Here is a 20,794-nt window from a genome sequence, read left to right as displayed (position 1 = left end):
CAAAACTGCCTTTTCAAAGCCTTGTCAAAGAAATTTGTGACAAGCATAGTCTTGATAGTTTTAGATGGACTAGGGTAGCTCTCAATTGTATTTAGGAGGTTGTAGAAGATTTTTTGATTGAGTTTTTTCAAGATTCTTATATTTGTGCTGCTCATGCACATAGGCTTGCACTTATGGATAAAGACATGATAATTCTCAAGAGGTTGATATACATGTTTTTAAAGGTCCCTGAGCCAGTTCCCCTTTTTTATGTGAAGGCTTTCAATATTTTAAATATGCCTCTACATAGAAAAAAGAAAGGCGATCCAAGTCCTAAGGTTGAAGATGTCACCCATGAAAAGGACACAAGACTACATGAGAAAGAGGAAAAGGCCATAGAAAAGCGGGCAAATAAGTGGAGGGAGTATAAAAGAAATAAGGAAGAAGAAAAGGAAGCAAAGCAACTCCCATCTTTTTAAGAAGAGCCATCTACCCTTCTTGAAAGGGCTGGCTCTAAGGGCTTCAATGTTTGTTACTTTTTACTTGGTGATATTAAGAAAAGATTTGATATGGTATTTTTAAACTCTGACTATGTTCAAATTATCAAGAATAAAATGAGAGAAGTAAGTGACTCTATTCTTCTTGCTGGGATGAGGTATAGTATATCAAAATTTGTTTTTACTCACTATATTTTTCTAGCAATAGACTTTCATGTTGATGCTTACTATCTCCATTTCTTTGCTAGGTGTGTAATGCATGAGTTCCTCTTTGATATACAACAAAAAATTGAGGGTCTTGATCCATCTATCACATACTATATGAGGAGTGAGCTTGATGCAAGTGCATTTGATCATTGGTTTAATCCAATTGACTTTGAAACTTTGGAGGTTCCTCTAATTCCATACAATGAAAATTAAGTAAATTGATATTTATTAGATTTTATGATATCTTGTTTTGCTAGATTATTGAAATATGATTGTTTTCAGTTCTCATTAGAGCCTAATTGTTGGAATAGATTGTGTAGAGAGGCAATGTTTCCTCATCATTTCTATGAAAGGAAGACATGGAAATGCTAGGTTGTAAGTTATATAATCTAAGGTCTCCTTGATATTTTAATATTTTTTTTTCAAGTAATTTAAATATTTTGATATTTTTTTACAAATACTCTAAATTTTATTACCTTTTTGGTACAGAGTTGTAAAAAGATTGATTGAAGTGCTAGAGAAAAAGCCTCCCATGCCTTCTAATTTACTTGCAACAATGCAATATAGACAAATTGCGGTATTAAGGTCTTGATTAATATGGTTGGAATATAATAAGAAAATTTATTTTATAAACTATCATAAAAAAGTTTCATTGTTTTACTTTATATTGTTGATTGCAGCGTCCTCATCAAGATGATAATCACTCTTGTGGCTGGAGAGTAATTGCAAATGCTAGAAGTTTGGTTAAGTTTATTTATCTCAATGATGATAAACTTATAATGGTAATATGAAAGCTACTAAACTTTAAGATAGAGCTTTATTGCAAAATAATCCATTGATGATAATAGTATAGTCCATTGTAAAAATTACCAATGAACTAAAAATCTTTTCTTACAAATGTATGATAGTTTACAAGGGATTGCTATACAAGTGAGCATGTTAGTATGTAAGAGCAAAGGTCATGAAGTGCATAATGGTCAATTGTATGTAGCCGGCAAGAATGGATAATAGTGGAGACTTGGACATTGAAGGAGAGGAGGTGCATGTAACTATAGCAGGTGAAGCTATGCCTTCAACACCCAAGGCAACCAAAGCATCAAAGAAACGCAAATGGACTCCTAGAAAGTATGTCCCTTCTCCTAAGAAAAGTTCTCAAGAAAAGAAGTAGCTTTGCCTCATTGCTTGTAAGCCATATAAGTCATGGAGATGGCTGACAAAAATTTGCCACAAAATTTGTATATGTATTTTATATTGATAGTAAAGAGATCTTCTCTTCAATATCCTTGCATTGTATATTTTTCTCTCTCCTCATTGATATATGTCAAAAACATGTTACAAATGTTTATTAATAAGAAAGTGAAATCAGATATACACCTAAGTGGATATAATACGATATAAAAACTTACTCGTTTGTTATTAAGTTGGAGCACAAATGAGTATGATAGTTCAATATCTTTATTTTGTATATCCATCCTCACTTGATGTAGTGTACATGATGATCTAACCTTTAGGATTGGTTTAATGTTCTCATTGTACCAAACATCAAGATCCACTATAGGATCTTTGCTAAAATTATCAAGATTTTAGTCTAAAGCAACCAGACTACCACCAATATAATGCCATCTACTATAATAAAAGCTAAGGATGAAATTTTGAGTAGCAATCATATATTTACAAGCTACCAAGTCTTGATCTATCTTATATATAATTTTCCTTCTATCCTAGTGTCCCATTCCCCATCAACAAATTGTATAACATTATCATATGTTAGTCTCTTCACTAAAAGCATGACCTTTGATCTTCTTATCTCATCATTAGAAAAGAAGTCAACAAACATATTAATAGGTATGAACAAAGTACATTTGTTTAGTCTACTTGAGATATTAGGTTTTAATGCTCTCTATATTCAAAAAAATTTTTACATCTATAGCCCTCACTAGTAGATGGACTTGGAAAAGGCCACTCAAAGCTTGAAAAATTGGGCAAAGGAAGGGGGATATTGATCCCCATTGGCTACGCTGCATGGGAATAATATAAGAATGGTCATAGAAGAATATTCCATTCTCTGCAAGCTCTGTCTTCTTTCTACATTTGTACATATCTTCTCCAATCTAGCCATGCATCACATCAATAACATCAACAATAGACTCGACTAGTTGCCATTTCTCAAGATTAGAGGGATAGACATATACAAGACAAATGAACAAATGTTATAAACCTTAAACCAAGTTCAAGAAAAGAAAGACTTATAGAATCGAATCCTTACAATTTGGTCTATGCATTGGAAGATTTGAAGTTCCAGGTTCCAAATATAGCTCTCTATGCATAAACACATGTTGCACCACCAGTACCTCTTTTATGCTATTCTTATTTACTCCAAGCATGAAATCTCGCATTCTACCCTTCCAAGCAAAGATGAACGAGTTCTCATATCTTCACCTTTTCCCATGTTTTACATGTTGCATGGTGATCCAACTGCCTTTGCTAATGATTGTAGAAATCCATCTTCCATCTTTTTGGAATGAGTTAAACATTGAGAACTTCAGTTATGGAGGCTCTGCTCCTATTAGTCTAGAGAACTCTCTCTATCTCCTAAAAGGAATTTTCAAGACCTCAAAACTCCCCTGATTCATCTTGCTTGAAATCTTTGGCTTCACACAATTTCATCACATAGTCAGTACATATCGGGATGTAGTGCTTCTACTTCCTTTTGATGAGAGGGTCAATTGATCCCAAAAAATTGATGCCCCATTTCTTGAACAACTTCAAGTGACAAATAGGCTTTAGAGGCATGTCACTGGTTGTCTTGGAAGGATTTCCTATCCATTGAAAAGTATCATAACACTTGTAGTAATCATAGGTATCTATGTATAGTGTTGGCCACTAGTGTTTATAAGCATAGCTTTTTTGGTTGTCACTTCTCCTACAAAGTGTCCAACCACCACATGGCTCATCATGGTAAACTTTCAAGACTCTCCTATAAGACGTCTTTGCAGTACTTCATCCTTTCCTTTCTTGTAAAGTGTGCAGCCTAGTAAGGTATAGAGGGCCAATTCCAACAAAAGCTTCTTCTTTTCCCAATTAGAGAGTCCAAGATGTTGTTGCTATTTAGTTAAGATATTAGCAATGTCAACATATCAATGTGTTATAGTTTCTACCACAAAAACAAGGAAGCATCATGAAGATCAAGATCATCTTGCTCCTTTTCTTTGCCTTGAGGAATCTGCGATAGATGATAAACTAGTACATGGGAGCAACTAGATTTTGTCACCACTTCAATATCAAACTCTTGGAATAGGAGTAACCACCTCATTATGCAGCCATATCAACTTTATTCATAAAAAAGGACAAAGCCTCATGATCCACATAACAACTGAAGTGAGTTGACTAAATGTAATACCGAAACTTCTCTATGGCAAGCACTATTGCTAGGCAATCCAATTTGGTCACTATATAATTTCTTTCCCTATCAGTGACCTTGCAACTTTCATAGTAAATAAGTTGATCTAGTTTTGAGGAATCTTTCTCGTAGATGGCTATGCCCAACCCATTGATGAATTATTGATCAAGAGGTTACAAGATATGTACTTAATAAAGCACTACTTCAAAGTGTTGAAAGCTTCTTCAAAATTATCTGTCCAAATGAACTCTACATATTTCCTTAAGATCTTGTGCAAGAGGGCTACCGTTGTTGTTGTGAAATGTGTAACAAATCTCTTGTAGTAGTCCACATAGCCAAGAAAACCTCTTAACTACTTGAGATTGGTTGGTGCTATCAAAGCTGCTATCTTTTCAACCTTTACTAGATTTGTTGCTATCCCATGTGCAAAGACAATGTGACCCAATAGAGTTCCTAAAGAAAACCCAATGCATTTGCTAGGGTTGAGGGAGGTCCAATAGTCAGAGCTCCAATTAGAGCATCTACAAGTATCCCCAATGCTTGCAGAATAGGTTCAAGACATACAAATCATCTAAATAAACCTCAATGAAATCATGCAGATTGTTTTGGAATGTGGCCATCATCACTCACTGAAAGGTGGCTGAAGTGTTGTAGAGCCCAAACAACATCACCTTGTAGGTATAGGCTCCTCAATTCAATGGTAAATATCAACTGATAATAATTTCCTTCTACAATCTGCACATGATTCTATCCATTAAATCCATCCATGTAGAGAGTACAACTCATGTCCCACCACTGTGCATAGTAGTACATCTGTAAAATAGGAAAATGGTGCTTCTTTGTCTTGGAATTCAACTTTCATAAGTCCACACATATCCACAACTTCCCATTCTTCTTGGGTACAATCACAATAGATGAAACCCATTCACTATTGGCCACTAGATAGATGAACTTGACTCTTAAAAGTTTCAACAACTTTGTTCTTACCAGGGTGGAATTGTTAGGATTTATATATCTCTGACATTGTCATACATGCTTGGCATTAGGCTTAAAATCAATATGGTGCTAACCTATAGTGGGATCAATCCCTTTCAAATCCAAGGTTTCTTTCAGTAGGTCATGGAGGACCAATAACTTCTCGTCAAGGAGATTACTACCCACTTTGAGATGACATTCAATTCCATCATCTACATCAATAAAGATCAAATATTTTTCACCTTCCATTTCTTTGCTAAATATCATGTGAACATGTTCTAACTCCTTCAAGGGAGTCGTCTCTTCTTTGAATGCTCCACTAGAACTAGCCTCTTTTTCCTTCAACTATAACTCGTCTAATACTGTTGGATGTTGATATGGTAAAAGGGCTATTTCCAAAATTTTTAAAGGAATAGTCACTTCATTACACGAGGATTCATCTTCTAAGGATACATCTAGGAATGTCACATAACAAGGACTATCTAAGTTATTTTTCTTTTGTGCCACTGGTTCTTGTTGTCATGGTGCTTCATCATCATCATCATCATCATCTTTTGTTGAGAAAGGTAGATCGGGATGACAAGAGCTAGTAGTGAAGGAAATGTTTTTTTTCTTGATCCATATTTGATATGCCTTTTTCACATTGATGAGATTCATTAACTAATCCAAAGGGTACCAACTTCATTCCATCCCACCATGTGGTATCTTCATCTGTTTTGGACTCTATGGCTGCATCATTGGGATCCTCTTCTTATAAGAAATATTTTTCCTCTACACTCTCAAAACCTTGCTCTTTACTTTCATTGTCTTGCTCTTCAGACTCTAGTTTTGCTTATGGAAGAGCTCTGTATGAGACAAATAGGCTCTTTGCTTCAAATTCTTCTTTTGTTTATGGCTCTAAGGTGGCCATGTAACAAGGGGAACATTGCATCCATGCTTTTGTCTCAATGTTAGAACTATTTTTAGAGGTTACTCTTGGCTTAGACAAGAGGTATCCACCCATTAATAGTAACTTTACTTTTGTAGGTACTTGACTCTGAAGGGGATGCAATGGCAGTGGAGAAGGAGAAGATGAAGATGCGTGAGAGAAGAGCACACACAATGTAGCTGCTGTGCAACTGAACTGATAGCCTTATTGCACTATCATATTATGTATGAATAAAGAATGGGTGATCACAGTGTACATGGGCAGGCCCAGAGGCCTTTTACCCCAACAGGGGATGTAATGGAAGTGGAGAAGGAGAAGAGGAAGATGCGGGAAGGAAGAGCACACACAATGTAGGTGCTGTCCAACTAAATTGACATCCTTATTGCACTATCATATTATATATGAATAAAGAATGGGCGGTCACAGTGTACACGCGTAGGCCTAGAGTCCTTTTACCCCAACAACCTCCCATTAAAAGGCCAATGTGGTTGGGGAGTAAAAACAAAGAAAAGAAAAGAAAAAGACAAGGCGAGGAATCATGACATCTCACCCAACGCCCACCAATCAAAAAGCGAGCTGTGCAAGAAGTGTTGGGAACCTTTGCAGAAGAAGAGTCAAGCATCCCCGAGTCCATGACTTTTAGGAGATAAGCGATTGCATAGCTCTATACAATGGAGCAATCCAAGAATTCTTCTCATGAAGCAAGCACAACTCATCAGTGCACGGATGTAAAGCATCAGAGTCGCGCATAGCATCACTGTGGCACATACAAGACAATGGAGAGCAGTCAAACTCTCCAGAGTCAATCACTGAAAGAGAGCCAACATCTCGGACATTCATCCAACAGGGTCTCAAGACTACATGTGGCCTCAGCGAAGCGGAAGACTGACATATGTCTGGTTGTCTAGCCTGCAAAACTACAAGAAAATGACTCTCATGAGCTTGCAAGGGGTCTAGTAACTGATCACTAACATTCTGACCCTGATTGCTATGCACAGCTATGTCATCTAGGCCAATAAGTGCCTCATTTTTAGCATAAAAAACTTGATGTAATGGCATTATAGCTGCTATAAAATCAACCATAAAGTGTACTGAACGCTCATCAAGAGGCCTGAGAGGTGTTTGCATCTCATAGAAGACAACATGACGACTGCGCAGTGTATGACCTACTGGGCATCCAAATCCCATAATCTCTAGGCCTTGAAGTCACCATCTTCATAACCAAGGAGGATACATCTACATGACATAGGCTCATGTGGCATACGTACAGATGCCTGGCAGCAAAAAATCCTCAAGTAATCATAGGAGAGCTGCATGCCACTCCATGCCTCATGGGGTGTAATACCATCCAAGGTCAAGCACGACATCTTGTTAACCAGATAGACTTAGCCCAAAAGCCATAAGATAATCCAACTGTGGTAAGCATAGAAGAAACCTTTGCCTGTAAGGTTAGGCACATGCCATGAGCAATCCCATAATACCGTGGGCACAAGAAATCAATGCCATATTGCTGACAAGAGGTCCGAAAGTTGGGAGAGAGAGCATGACTCTCATAATCCATTTGCAAGCACCTAGGCATGCTACCAGTAGAATCCATAAACCTGTCAAGCATAACTGTAGCATCTTCAATTTGCACTAAGGGAAAAGCCCAAACATGGTGGGTAGCATGATAAAAAAAGGTCACAAAGTACGATGCTCCACCAAGTGACTGGGAAGGCATAGGTCCATATACTGCACAATGGACAAGATCTAGAGGAGCATGCCTCATACGATTGCCATAAGTCAAGGGGGTTCTACAAGGACCAAGAGTACAATCAAGGCAAGCATCAAGATCTATAAGTGACATAGGAGGCAACAATGAGTCTAAACGAGACAAGATCTCCATCTCTCTATGGTGCATATGGTCTAGGCGATAATGCCATAACATTGCATGTGGTATCCGGATAACTGCAACCATAGAATCTCCCACATGAGAGACATACATGGGTAATGAGAACCAACTCTAGAACCTCTGGCCAAAACCAAGCAACCACGATAGATCTTCCATGACCTATCCTAAAGAGAAATAGTATATCCTGCGTTATGCAATTGTCTGATAGAAATCAAGCTCTTACTAAGCATAGGAACATGTAAAACATCCTTGAGTATAAGAGAAGTTCCATTAGGCAAAGCTAGGTGTATATCCCCTATACCAACAATAGCATAAGACTGCTCAATGCCCAAATCAATACATTTGTCAACCTTTGTGTAAGAAGAGAACCATGCTCTATGAGGGGTAACATGACAAGATGCCATAGAGTGCAAAAGCCAATCAAACGCATAGGCCTGATCACTGAGCAAGTAAGTTGTAGGGAAAAAAAAGAGATAAGAGTACATGTCAACTGCATCATCATGGGTAACTGCATGTGCCTCACCACTAGTAAGAGTGGTAACACCTGCTACATCTACTGTATCTTTGACTCTCTACTCATGTCAAGTCCATCTCTGTCTCTGCTGCTCTCTCATCTGTCTAAAGCATTTTCTTTGAACATGCCCAAGCTTCCCACAACGGAAGCAAACAACATCTGAAGTAGAAGAACTTGTAGAAGACGACAAAGAATCCAAGTCATCTTGAATAGGGCTATCCATAGCATCCATAGAGCTCAAGCAGTCAAGGGATATCCCAATGGAGGGAACCTGCTCATAAAGACAATCATCTGCAACAAGTATATCAGTGGTAGAAGCATGCTGCAAAGGCTCATGAAACCTCAACAGATGGGAGGACATAAAGGCATCAACCAAGGATGCAAAAGCTTCCACATGAAGAAGAGTTGTAGCCAACCACATGACATAACCAACCACAGTACGGTAAAGCATAAGACATCTGTCGTAAGAGCATATGGTATTCAACCATGAAATCAGCCCGTTAATGGCAAACATGACTTTGCAGTACATCATACCACATAGTAGCATCCAAGTCAATGCAAGACTGGTTAGTGGCATAAGATCCTGCAATGGTCAAGCTCTAGGAGAAGCCCAAGTATCTATACAACAACATCCAAATAAGTGGCTTTGTAAAGTACATGACAGTAGATAAAGTGCATAGCCGAGTAAGCATCAAGAGAAACTGCTCTCTGGCTTGTATGGGCAAAAGTAACCCAACTAGCATAGAAGCTAGGCAACCAGAAGCAACAAAGCCATAACTGCTAAACCCAAGCATTGTCAAGAAGTCTAGTGATCAAGGACTAACCCGCAAAGAACCAAGCATCAATGAGCAATGAAATCTCAATAATCAACTGCCAAGACAATGGAGCAAGCATTGCTTAAAACATGTATCTGCATCCAAGTAAATCCAAGATCCATAATTGGGGCATTAAGGGCCAAATAGCATCCAAGCTGCATAAGCGATAAGCCAACCAAAGGAAAATTGCTCCACAAAATTCTCAAATGCAAGTCGATTCAAGCCCAATCATTTGCCATACTGCAGCCGAACCCAAAAGAATCCACATCAAACATTAGCCCCATAATGGGTAGCATGGAGCATAAACCTTGTGAAGTGAAATGCCAGCTGCAAAGAAAATGATAATGAACCAAGAATTGAGCTCTACTCTTTGCTCAAGAAGCATTCGGGAGCATAAACATCAAAGTGGCATCATCCAAATGCATCAACATATAATCCTGAGTAGTTGGGAGCACCCGTAGACCATAGGCCTAACCAAACTGGAGGTAAAATAACATGTCAACCAAGGTAGCATAAATCCCAACCAACAATGAAGTGTCTGTATCCAAATCGGGGCTCAATAGCTCTCAAATAGCATATCTGGGCATAAACCATGATGACCAAGCATCAATACATCCAATAGGACACCTGAATGTCAACAAAGAGCATTATGCATAAGCCGTCCCTGATAAAACCTTGCTGCCTAATCAATGTACATCAGTAAATCCCTGCATAAATAGAGCTATGGAAGCTCAAACCAAGTTCCAAAGCATCTCAAAACATTGGGCAAACATCCCCAAAGCATTTGGGCATCAAATACCAATCCTTGGGAGCATCACATAAGTTAAGAGCATGACACTTTCTTACTGTAAATCAACTCAGATCTGTTACAGAAAAATTTGTGATCAGAATTTGGCAAATTTGACATCATCATTGCATCCATAGTGTGCCAAAACCCAAAGTTTGACTCTTACCTTGCCTAAATCAGGTTCCGGATGCTCGAGATATGAGAAAAAATGGGATTTTTGAGCCAGATTTTGAAAGAGGCGCAAAAAAACGTGAGTTGCTATTGTGGGGCATGCTGGTTATACTGAGGATAAGGGGGCAAATGGGGGCATACAAGGTGCCCAATGAAGCCAAGGAACGTCTGCAAAGAGCCTATGAGGGCCGAGGAGAGGTGGGAGATGAAATCTTACCCCGGGGGGAAGAAGCCATGGCTGGCATTGAAGCTCCAAGCTCTAGGTCTTCAATCCAGTTGAAGTAATACCGGGCCAAGATCCACGATCAAGCTCTGATCCAAAGCTCTGATACTAGTTGAAGGGGATGCAATGGCAGTGGAGAAGGAGAATAGGAAGATGCGGTGGGAGAGAAGATTGCACAGAATGTAGGTGCTGTCCAAATGAATTGACTGCCTTATTGCATTATCATATTATACACAAATAAAGAATGGATAGTCACAGTGTACACGGGCAAGCCCAGATGCTTTTTACCCCAACAGACTCAAAATGCCTATGATTAGGGTGAAAACACATAAAAAATGGTGTTTCTACTTTTCTTAATCATTGGGTTAAGAAAAGAGCCGACAAGAGTTTGCCACATGTGCAAGAATATGGTATTCTTGTCTTCTCCACTTTGGAGATAGTAGAGGCCATTTCATGAATTTCTACTTCTTTTTAGCAAAAATCTCTAAGATGTGTCATCTTTTGGAAGTTCCAAAGCTCATAAATCTTATAAAATTAATACTATTAGTTTTGTATCTTTCGAGATGCATTTGAATATTCTTCTTCATGCCCAATGTATTTTCATTAGCCTTGTTGACATTCATTTTTGAGTTTATTGAGCTTTCCTATCTCAGTTTCCTTCTTTGTACATCGGTTGTACTCCCTTTTTTCATGGCTTCCAAAGGTGTCCTTCTCATTCAATAAACTCTTGCACCATCTTTAACTAAAATGCAAATGAAAAATGGGAGAGTAAAATATTTATTATAAGCAATTGTGTTACCATGTTGCCATCTTGTAGGGGCTCTCATAAGGTAAAGAAAACAAAAGGAGAGGATATCAAGTATCACTAGAAGGGACATATCATTGGTTTCAAAATCACAGATCATGGTTTGCATGGGTGTAATATGTTTACAAATGAGAGTATATCAAGTATCACTACTTTCAAAATCACACCTTATGGTTTGTTTGGGTGCAATATGTTTACAAATGAAGGAGATGTACTTGACCTCTAAATGAATGTTTTTCTCAACAAAGCCAATGTGAGTTTAGCTTTTAATTAAATCTTGTATGGGAATATATTTATTCATTAAAGTACTAAGTAAACAATGGATTATTAGTGTTAAATATCTTTCATTCCACAAGTTTTGAATGGTAGCCATGTGGAGAGTCTTACAGCACATTCTATGAAATCAATAAAGAATTTGCAAACATTATGTATGCTAATCAAACTATAGGTTTTTTTAGTGAAGCTAGGACTCAACTAGGATTTTTGTATATTATGCATAATATGTAGTCCCGTCAAGAGAAGGTGTATAGGGACATATTGCAAATTTGCCATTGCTAAGTCTTACATCCTTGAATTGAGAGACTCTTGATGAAGCAATGGTAAAAAGCTTCAAACTCAAAATAGCCAAATACATTCAAAAGGCCATGAATCCTAGAAAGATATCTAGAAGAATACACTTGTCATGGTTTGTATCATTGTAAATATTTGCAGCTTGTCATGGTTCCTTTAGATTCTGATGTTAATTGTATTCCAATAAAATTGGAGGCGAGAGTAATTGGACAAGAAGCAAAGGATAGAAATCTAAGTCTAAAGGATATAAGAGATGCCATGGAGTTTCTAGATAATACAACTCCTGGGGAATAAGGTCAAGATCAATGGCACTACAATTGGAAGAAGAGCTAAATGATCTTTCTCTTGTATGAGAGGTGTTTGACTCCTAGCATTTTGAGTTTTGAACTATGAATATATATAAAAAATTGAAACTTTTTCTCTCTCACAAACATTATTGTCAAAGGTATTCTTCAATAGATACTCATAGGAATTGGAGAGAAATCATGTTAGCAAGATTCCAAAATTTCAATATATGTGAGTTACAAAATTGAGGCATGAATGTACAAAGGAAATGTAACTGTAGTACAAATGTAACGAAGAAACAAACACAAGGCTAGTCAACTTTTTGATCTTTAGTTTCTCCTTCCTTTCATTCCTCCTTCAACATAGGTTCATCCTCATCACTTTCATTCATCTCACTCAAGCTATTTTCTTTATTAGTGGAAGAATTTGAATTTTTCTAGTACCCTCTTCTCTTGAGGCTTCATAGGAGATGGATCAAACTTCAAAGGAGAAAGATTCAGTATACCTTTCTTTCTGGAGGCAACAAAAATATTTTTGGTGGTTGACTTGGTTGTACCCTTGCCTTTCTTTGTAGAGGTAGTTGAAGGATTTTTGGGGGTTGCCTGGCAATGCCCTTACTACTTGTAGCTTTCACCTATCTCTTGGCATTTCCCATGGAAGATTTAGAAGAAACAGAGGAGTTAGTGGTCCATCGAGAAATGAATCTGAGTCACTACACGGCACTCCCATGGAATGTTCTGAGGTTTATCACCTAGGATTTCCTGAATCCGCCTCGCAACAGAACGTTCGTGGTCAAACCCACTAGGATCGACCTGAAATTTGGGCTCCTAGTAGCCAAGGTTTCCTAACAGCATTCTAGGGTCAGATCTTGGACATCCTACTTTACGCAAAGATACCCAAGCCGAAGTTGACCCATACTGCACTTGGTTCAAGGAGAATGGGAAAAAGAGGGTTGTGCTGCTCGACCTCTCTACCCATAGGGCATAGTCCCATTCTGGTCCCCTAAAACGGCATGAATCAGGATTCTATCCTAAAAATTTCTAAGGTCAAAGATGGTAAAACCTTGTGAGAAGCCTCCCAATTCTCTGGGACCACCCTGCTATAGGACAGATGCATCTAAGGTTTCGCCCACCTGCTTCCCTCAATAGGCATTCTTTAGTTATCTAATTAGGTCCTATCACATTTATGTGTGACATTTAAAATCATCTTCCTTAATTAAGCCTTTTAGGAAATGGGGTTAATTCACGTAATTTACAACATAGACACGAATACAGATCAAGCAATCTATTGACAAACAAGTTCCTTATCTTATCTTCAAGTTAATCTTTGTCTCCTGCCCATACAAGAGAAATTATGTACCACTTTTGTCCAACAGAAGTAATTGGTCCAAATCACATGGAAAAACAAATTCTATCCTTTATCTAGAATAGGATCTCCCAACATGCCCGGACGTTGGGGGCCACGAAGGTCTTCAACTCAATTCTAGACCTAGCAAGGGGTGTCCAAAGCTCCACCTGACCCGCAAGTTGTCTAGGAGTGAAACATCATTCTCGTGATTGGCCTTTTCACCACTTGACCTTCGGCCCATGAATCGAGAAGTTCCCTCTTCGGGTTAATCTGCAGTGCGATCATGGAGGTGATCCACCTATTCAATATATCCTTCCTTAATTAAATCCTTTAGGAATCTAGCACAAGGCATTCAACCCTAATATCATTTTCCAAGAAAACATTTATTTATCCCCATGGCAACTTATCATCACACACCCTTGCCATGAATTTACCATAAATCACAAGCACTTGGAACAATCATCCAAACAACCAGTAGAATGTAAAAGCATTTAGGATGTTGTTCGATCAACCAACAAAAAAAATAATTATATTCTTCCCAAACAATGCAAGAATACTCATGATAACATTTCCATCGCATATCTGCTCTCCCCCTTGGGATCAAAGAGCGATTCTATGTAAAATTTACTTAACACTTGTATGCAAAATTTTTAATGTCATTCTTTTTATGATTATGCCATTCATAACCCCTGATCAATTCTTCATTGTATTTGCTGTATCAGCGAATAAGCCATATGTAACTAGGTGTAATTAATTTTCCTTGATACATGCACTTTGCAAGCTTTCAAATATGTGAGATGAAATTTATCCTTTCTGATGATCTATACTCATGCATCATAGTATGGGGTATAATGTATCTCATACGAGAATCAAAGCAAGCATCTATCAATTTGGGAACACATTACTTACGACTGGTACCGCAGTTGGATTGACAGTGATTCCTTTGCCCGAAGCTTCGTTGCTAGTTGTGGGATTGCCATCCACACGTGACATCCTTCGCTTGGAGGCCATCGTCCGCAAGTAGATTCAAGAGATAAAGAAGATGGAACAGATTCGAGATAGGAGAGTGTAATAGAAGATGGCTTAGTCAAAGACCGAGATAGGGGAGAATTGAGGTAACTGTCTCCCTCGCATCCTCTCGGGAAAACTCCTCTTTCTCTCTCTCTCTTACACACACACACACACACACACACACACACACTCTCTCTCTCTCTCTCTCTCTCTCTCTCTCTCTCTCTCTCTCTTTCAAGCTCATTCTCGCAATCTCTTGGAGGGGTATCCCTCTACCTCTCTTTCTCTAGCCTCTCGAGGTCTCCTTATGCTTCCTTGTGCCTCCCCATGCCTCATATTTATAGTGAATTAGAGAAGAAGGGTTGTGGCTGAGAAGAGGAGCTCTTTGTGGAGGGGATCTTGGAAAAATTAGTGATTTGATACTCAAATCATAAATCTAATGGTTCCATTGGCTCCGAAAGGGGGGTAAAATGCCAAGACACTTGGTTAGAAATCTTTCTGATCACTCCTTCTTTCTTTCCCTGTTCGAAGTGACGTCTACTACCTGTAGACTATAATCACGACGTGCATGATTTTGCCAATCTCTCTTAATTTTTTTCTTTTTATAAAATCTCCAAAACTAACTAAAACATCACTTGTCTTTTCTTTTAAATGACATCCAGTTCTAGAAATCTCCATATCTTTTTAGGATAATATCTAAAATATCTAGAATATGTTACTTTTACCCAAAATCTAATATTTTTGGACCATCCATACTATATATATCAACTAATGATTAATATGGCTCATAAATCTTGTTCAGGTTGTAACTTCCGTGAAGGGTGGCTATGGTCCTTGTCAATCCGAGAAAAATATCGGGTTTGCATCTCTCAATTTTTTAAACATATATTTTTAATTAATTATTTTTAAAGTTATTAATGTTAGTTATTTTTTACCTTAGTTAGTCTTTAGTTAGTAATCTTACTAACTTATTAATTGACTAACTAACTTTCAAACTAACCAACTAATTTTTAATTGCGTGGAAATATTACAATTGTGATTGCCCTATTCAAAATTACCTCAATGCATCTCTCCCTTATCCCGACTTAGGGTAATCTTTACACTAAAACAATACACACAACAACTCAGTTAAGAACACAAGAGAATTTTAACATAAAAGTAAAAGACAAAAGACTTACATTCACCTTGTCTATGTTCAACAACTTTGAACCTATAGCTCTACAAACATTTGTTATAACTCTCCATCCACAACTATGCGTATAGTTTTTGCTGTTTATTATTATCTTAGGTACAGTTTGTTGTTGGTTTTATTAACTTTTTCAAAGTTCCTTGCACCTTCGTTATCTTATTTTGGGATTTTGTTCTATACATGACATATATTGCTTTTTCTCAGCAATGAAATTGCAAAGAACATTTTCATTGTTGATCCACTTCTCTCCACATATCTTTTTTCAAAGCCTAGTTCAAATATTGCCAGATTCCTTAGGTTTTTTGATAGTGCCACACACACATATTTTCCTGTATGTTGAAAGGCAAATAAATCATTTATACGTAGTTGCTGTTGGTGAAATTTTCTCATATTTGTTGCTAACTAATGTTTTTTTTACACTGGTCATTGGAGTTTGATATACTTCAATATCTTTCTCAAGAGGTCATCCTTATGAATTCTCTTTTAGGAATTCATGGCATGGAAAAAATGTATAGTCAATAGTCTTCTCTTATTTTCTAGATTTGTTGTAGGTAGTCATTATAGTTTTTCGATAAGTTTTCACTTCTAGTACTACTAGACTTGTTACCACCCACTTGGATGCCGCTTTTGAAAATATTGTTGACTTTGAGAAACCTACAACTTCTCACGTTTCACACCTCAAATTTTTTTCAATACATATTTCATCAAAGACCATTTATGTCATGAAGTTTTACAAGTCTCACAATAAAACAATGGTCATCTAGCAAATCTCAAATCTTATTCTCAATGAGTTCAACCCTAGAGAGAAGATCTATTTGAATGTTCACATCAATAATATTTAAATCTTATCCACAATGTAATCAAACCTTGTGGGACTTTCAATTTGAATGGCAACATCAATATCCAAACCTCAAACTGAATAACCCTTACTCATATAGTTGATACACTTATAATTATTATCAACATCAATGTAAGTAAAATTATCATTTTGTGTGATTTAGCTCTATTGATCCATCATTCTTTTTTAGGAAACTTGGATTCCTCTCAACGTATGAAACACAAGATAACTAATGTCCATGGGGAGAGCCATGACTAATCGTGTTTCATATGTTAGGCTCTTTTTGGGAACATGTAGCAAGATTCGTTACACTAATACAGAGGTAGCTTAGATTTGTCAAAGAAATTGCATTTTTGAGGCCTTGGCATATATATTGGGCAATGAAATCTTTCCAAGTCACTTTGTGCTACATAATAATTTTGAGCTGTGACTAAGTTAGCCTTCTGTTGGTGTTATTGAGCATAGAAAGAGCTTTGTCTTCAAAAAAACTCTTTTGTGGTTCAAAAATTGGGTTTAAAAGGATGTTTGTTTACATGTGTGGCTGCTATAATGTGTAGTTAACTTGACATGTGTGAGGAGTAGATCATTTTTACCTCGAAACTTGTGCCATGTGTCACTGATATTTTTGGCATGATAGCACTTTATGACTCCGATTTTTAAAGGTAAAAGATAGTTTTTAGCCTCTTATTTTTCATTTTAAATACAACTCTTCCTAATGAGTGCACATTACTTCTCAAACAAATGTGCGATGATCGTTGGCATATATATACAACAACTCAGGGTTGGGTTTATGTTGATTTTTCTTCCACAAACTATTTATCTCATGTGCATTGCAAGGCCAAATCAGACGTATTTTTATAAAAACCCATTTATTCTTAGCAGAGAGTACAATTCTCAGGTATCAAACTTTTTCTTGTCACTTTTTCTCTGCAATCTTGAATCTGGAGGCATTAAAGATGATCGAATTTGTTAGTTTTCCTACGAAACGATTCATTGACATATAAAACACTATTTTACCATTTGCAAATAGTTTTGGAATTTGTTGTTGCGTTTCATGAGTCCTAAATGTAAAATAAAACTGATGGATGAAATGCAAAATTGCATACCTCCTCTATTGGTCAAATACTCAACTCACTTTTTGTAAGGCATTGCTATTGTATTTTGATCAATTTAACATGTGTGGTATCTTAGGGATTTGGACATGCAAGATGAATGAAATAAGATATCATTGTTGGACACTGTTTTGTGTTTGTTAGATACATCAGAGAAAGAAACATTGTTCTCTTTTTATGCATATGGAAAATCCCTTGTCAAGTCAACCCTTGAAAAAACTAACTTTGTTGTAGAAGAGTCTTTTAGTCTTTCAATGGTTCTACAAACAAATTTGGCACAAATTCAAGCTCAAAGACACAACTGCATCATGTAATACATCATCTTTAGCAAGGACTATATCCAATGTTACCCAAAGAAGAAAAGAGGGATATTTAAACTCTTGTGCAAAGTAAAGTTTTTCAAAATGGTTACAAACTAGACAAAGAGATGGAAAAATATGGGTTTCAAGAAACTCTTAATATCTTTTAGTCTGACTCTATTGTAGAAGAGTCTTTAGTTTCAAGTAATTCACTAGGTCCTCTAGAGGAATCTTTTGTTTCATCCCACTCAATGAGACCTCTACATTTTAGGAACTCTTGTTTTCTATAGCCTAGAAGGAGCTTTAAATTCTTGACATCTCCTACGTGGAAGAGTAAAAAAGAGCCAAGAACTCCAAAGTATCTTGCTCTAGATCCATTGTATCTAGGCATGAAGTCAAAAACTCTTACAACTTCTTCCTTCTCCACCAAAATTATCTTTTTTGAACCTCTATTGAAAACTTGGGGTCCAATCACCTTGGAGATAGCTTTCAAATCCATCATTGGCAAGCTTGGGGAGCTTGACAACCTGCTATGATAATTGCAACTGTTTGATTATTTAAGCTTGCAATATAATGACCAAGGCCTTCACTTTTGCCAAGCTTCAATTGCCTTGAGCCCTTGGCCCTTCCAAGAAAGTTTTTTGCATCTTCAATTTCTAACTACACAATGAACCACAATAGTGTAAGATGTCAATAGACAAATATCCAGTAATATTTGTCTATAATGCATAACATACTCTAATATAAACCACAATGGATACCTTATAATTATCTTTTATATCTTAGGGTTTTCATTTTCTTCAAGAAGGCTATCATCATAAATATTTATTGAGCTTTTTGGTTTCTCCTCTAATGGAGACTTCAGTTTCTCTTCATACCCCATGTTATCAATACCAAGTCTTTGATGCTAAATTTGTAAGAGCACTTCCTCTATAAGTATCCCCCTCTTTTCATTTTCCATAATCTGATTAATATATGAATGCAAGGCTACATAGCTATCTTGAAAATTCACTCCCTCAACATCAAGACTTGCTAGAAATTCTTGTTTTTAACTTATAAAATTCTTATCATTTTTACATGGTTCATGCACTGATATCTTGGAGTTGTTTTTAACGTGAGCTTGAGCTTTGCACTCTTTTGAGCATACACCTACTAGTGTCAGGTCTTGCCAGTATTATGTATACTTTGCCCTACTGTTCTGGGGGTATGTCTACTTATTCACTGATGGATGCTTCGGTGACATGTTTGGGTATTTTCTCAGAGTCTTGATGACTTTTTGGTGCTGATTTATACCCATTTATGGCTGGTCATGTCTTGGCTATCATTTATTAACTTAATGAAGTGATTTGGTCAGCAATTGATTCTGACAGTACGTTGCTATCATTTATTGTAGCAAGCATATAACTCCAGACTGACATGGATTTTTCATGCTGAAATATTTTGAAATGATGTACTTTCACTAGTACTTGGTGAGCAGTAGCTTTGATTACACTTCTCTCACCATTTTCTCTGGATTTTGGTGATTTTTTGGTCATTTTCTGCAGTAAACAGCAAGCAGTTTTGAACTGTCTACAGTCTTACAGCCTGCATTATGGTGAGTTCGTCCACTGATCATGCTATTTTCAATATCACTAAACGAATTACTCTTATTGGAAGAGCTAGATTTGGCAGGTATTGGTGCAGAAATCGCAGACCAAACCATTGAGGTTCAGCGGGCAGCCGCTTGCAACTATGCCAGATGAGGAATGGCTTGAGCTTGATGAGTTATGCAAGTCCACTATTGTATTATCTCTCACAGAACAGGTTCATTACAATGTATTTGAGGAAGAACATAGTGCATGGCAGTTGTGGGATAAAATCAAGAATCTCTATGACAAGAAAAGTCCAGCAAGCCAGATGTATTGGTTGAAGCAGCTTATGGATTTGTGCATGAAGGAGCATGTGACTATGTCTACTCATTTGAGCGAGTTCCATGCTATACTCAAGAACTTGACTTCGCAGGACATCACTTTTGCAGAGGATGTCACTCCTCTTTTCTTGCTTGATACTCTTACTGAGTCATGGGATGTATTCCGCACTGCATTATGTGCCTCTACTGCTACCTTGAAATTATCTGATGTTGAGAGTGCTCTTTTGCAAGAAGAGGTTAACCGTAAGAATTTGGATGCCTCTCATGTGTCGCATGCTATGACAGTTAGGGGCAGGAATGATGGATATCGAAAGCATGGCAGTGGCAGTGGCCATGGACGGGATTCTCAAAAATCTCGATCCAAGTCTCGTGGGAAGTCACGTAGCAAATCCCGTGGCAGGAATGCAGATGTTACTTGTCACCATTGTGGGAAAAAGGGCCATATTAGGCCACAATGTCATGAATTGCGCAAGGAAAGGCTCAAAGTTAAGGGGAAAGACAAAGTGCAGGATAAGTCTTCTGATTGCAACATAGTGCCTGCAAAGTCTAGTGTTAAAATTGAAGAGATCAATGTTATGCAGCCTGAGGATGTTGATGATGATTATATCCTTGCAGCTTCTTCTAGTGCTTCACAGATGACAGAGATACACTCTATGTATGCACAGTGTTGGCTCTTGGACTTAGATGCGTCCTTTCATGTGACAACTTGTCGAGAGTGGTTTCATTCATACCGTATTGTTTCGGATTCTGTGCGCTTGGGTGATGACAGCTCTCTTGATATTGTGGGCATTAGTGATGTTAGGCTACAGTTTCCTTCTGGCAGCAATTTTGTTATGCAGGATGTATGTCATGTACGTGCTTTGACACGCAGTCTCATGTCAGCTGGACAGCTTGATAATGCAGGTTATCATGTATCTTTTGGAGACTCTGTATGGAAGATCACTCATGACAGACTTGTGATTGCGAGAGGTGCCAAGGCTGGCAGCCTCTATCCCTTGATTGTATCCGCTTCTTCCCTTGATCATGTTTTGTTTGTGGGTTC

The sequence above is a fragment of the Lygodium microphyllum genome, chromosome 14 (assembly GCF_053477565.2).
Source record: "Lygodium microphyllum isolate KBCC chromosome 14, Lygodium_microphyllum_v1.1.10, whole genome shotgun sequence".
Taxonomy (NCBI): Eukaryota; Viridiplantae; Streptophyta; class Polypodiopsida; order Schizaeales; family Lygodiaceae; genus Lygodium; species Lygodium microphyllum.
Note: the sequence above shows the minus strand (reverse complement) of the source record.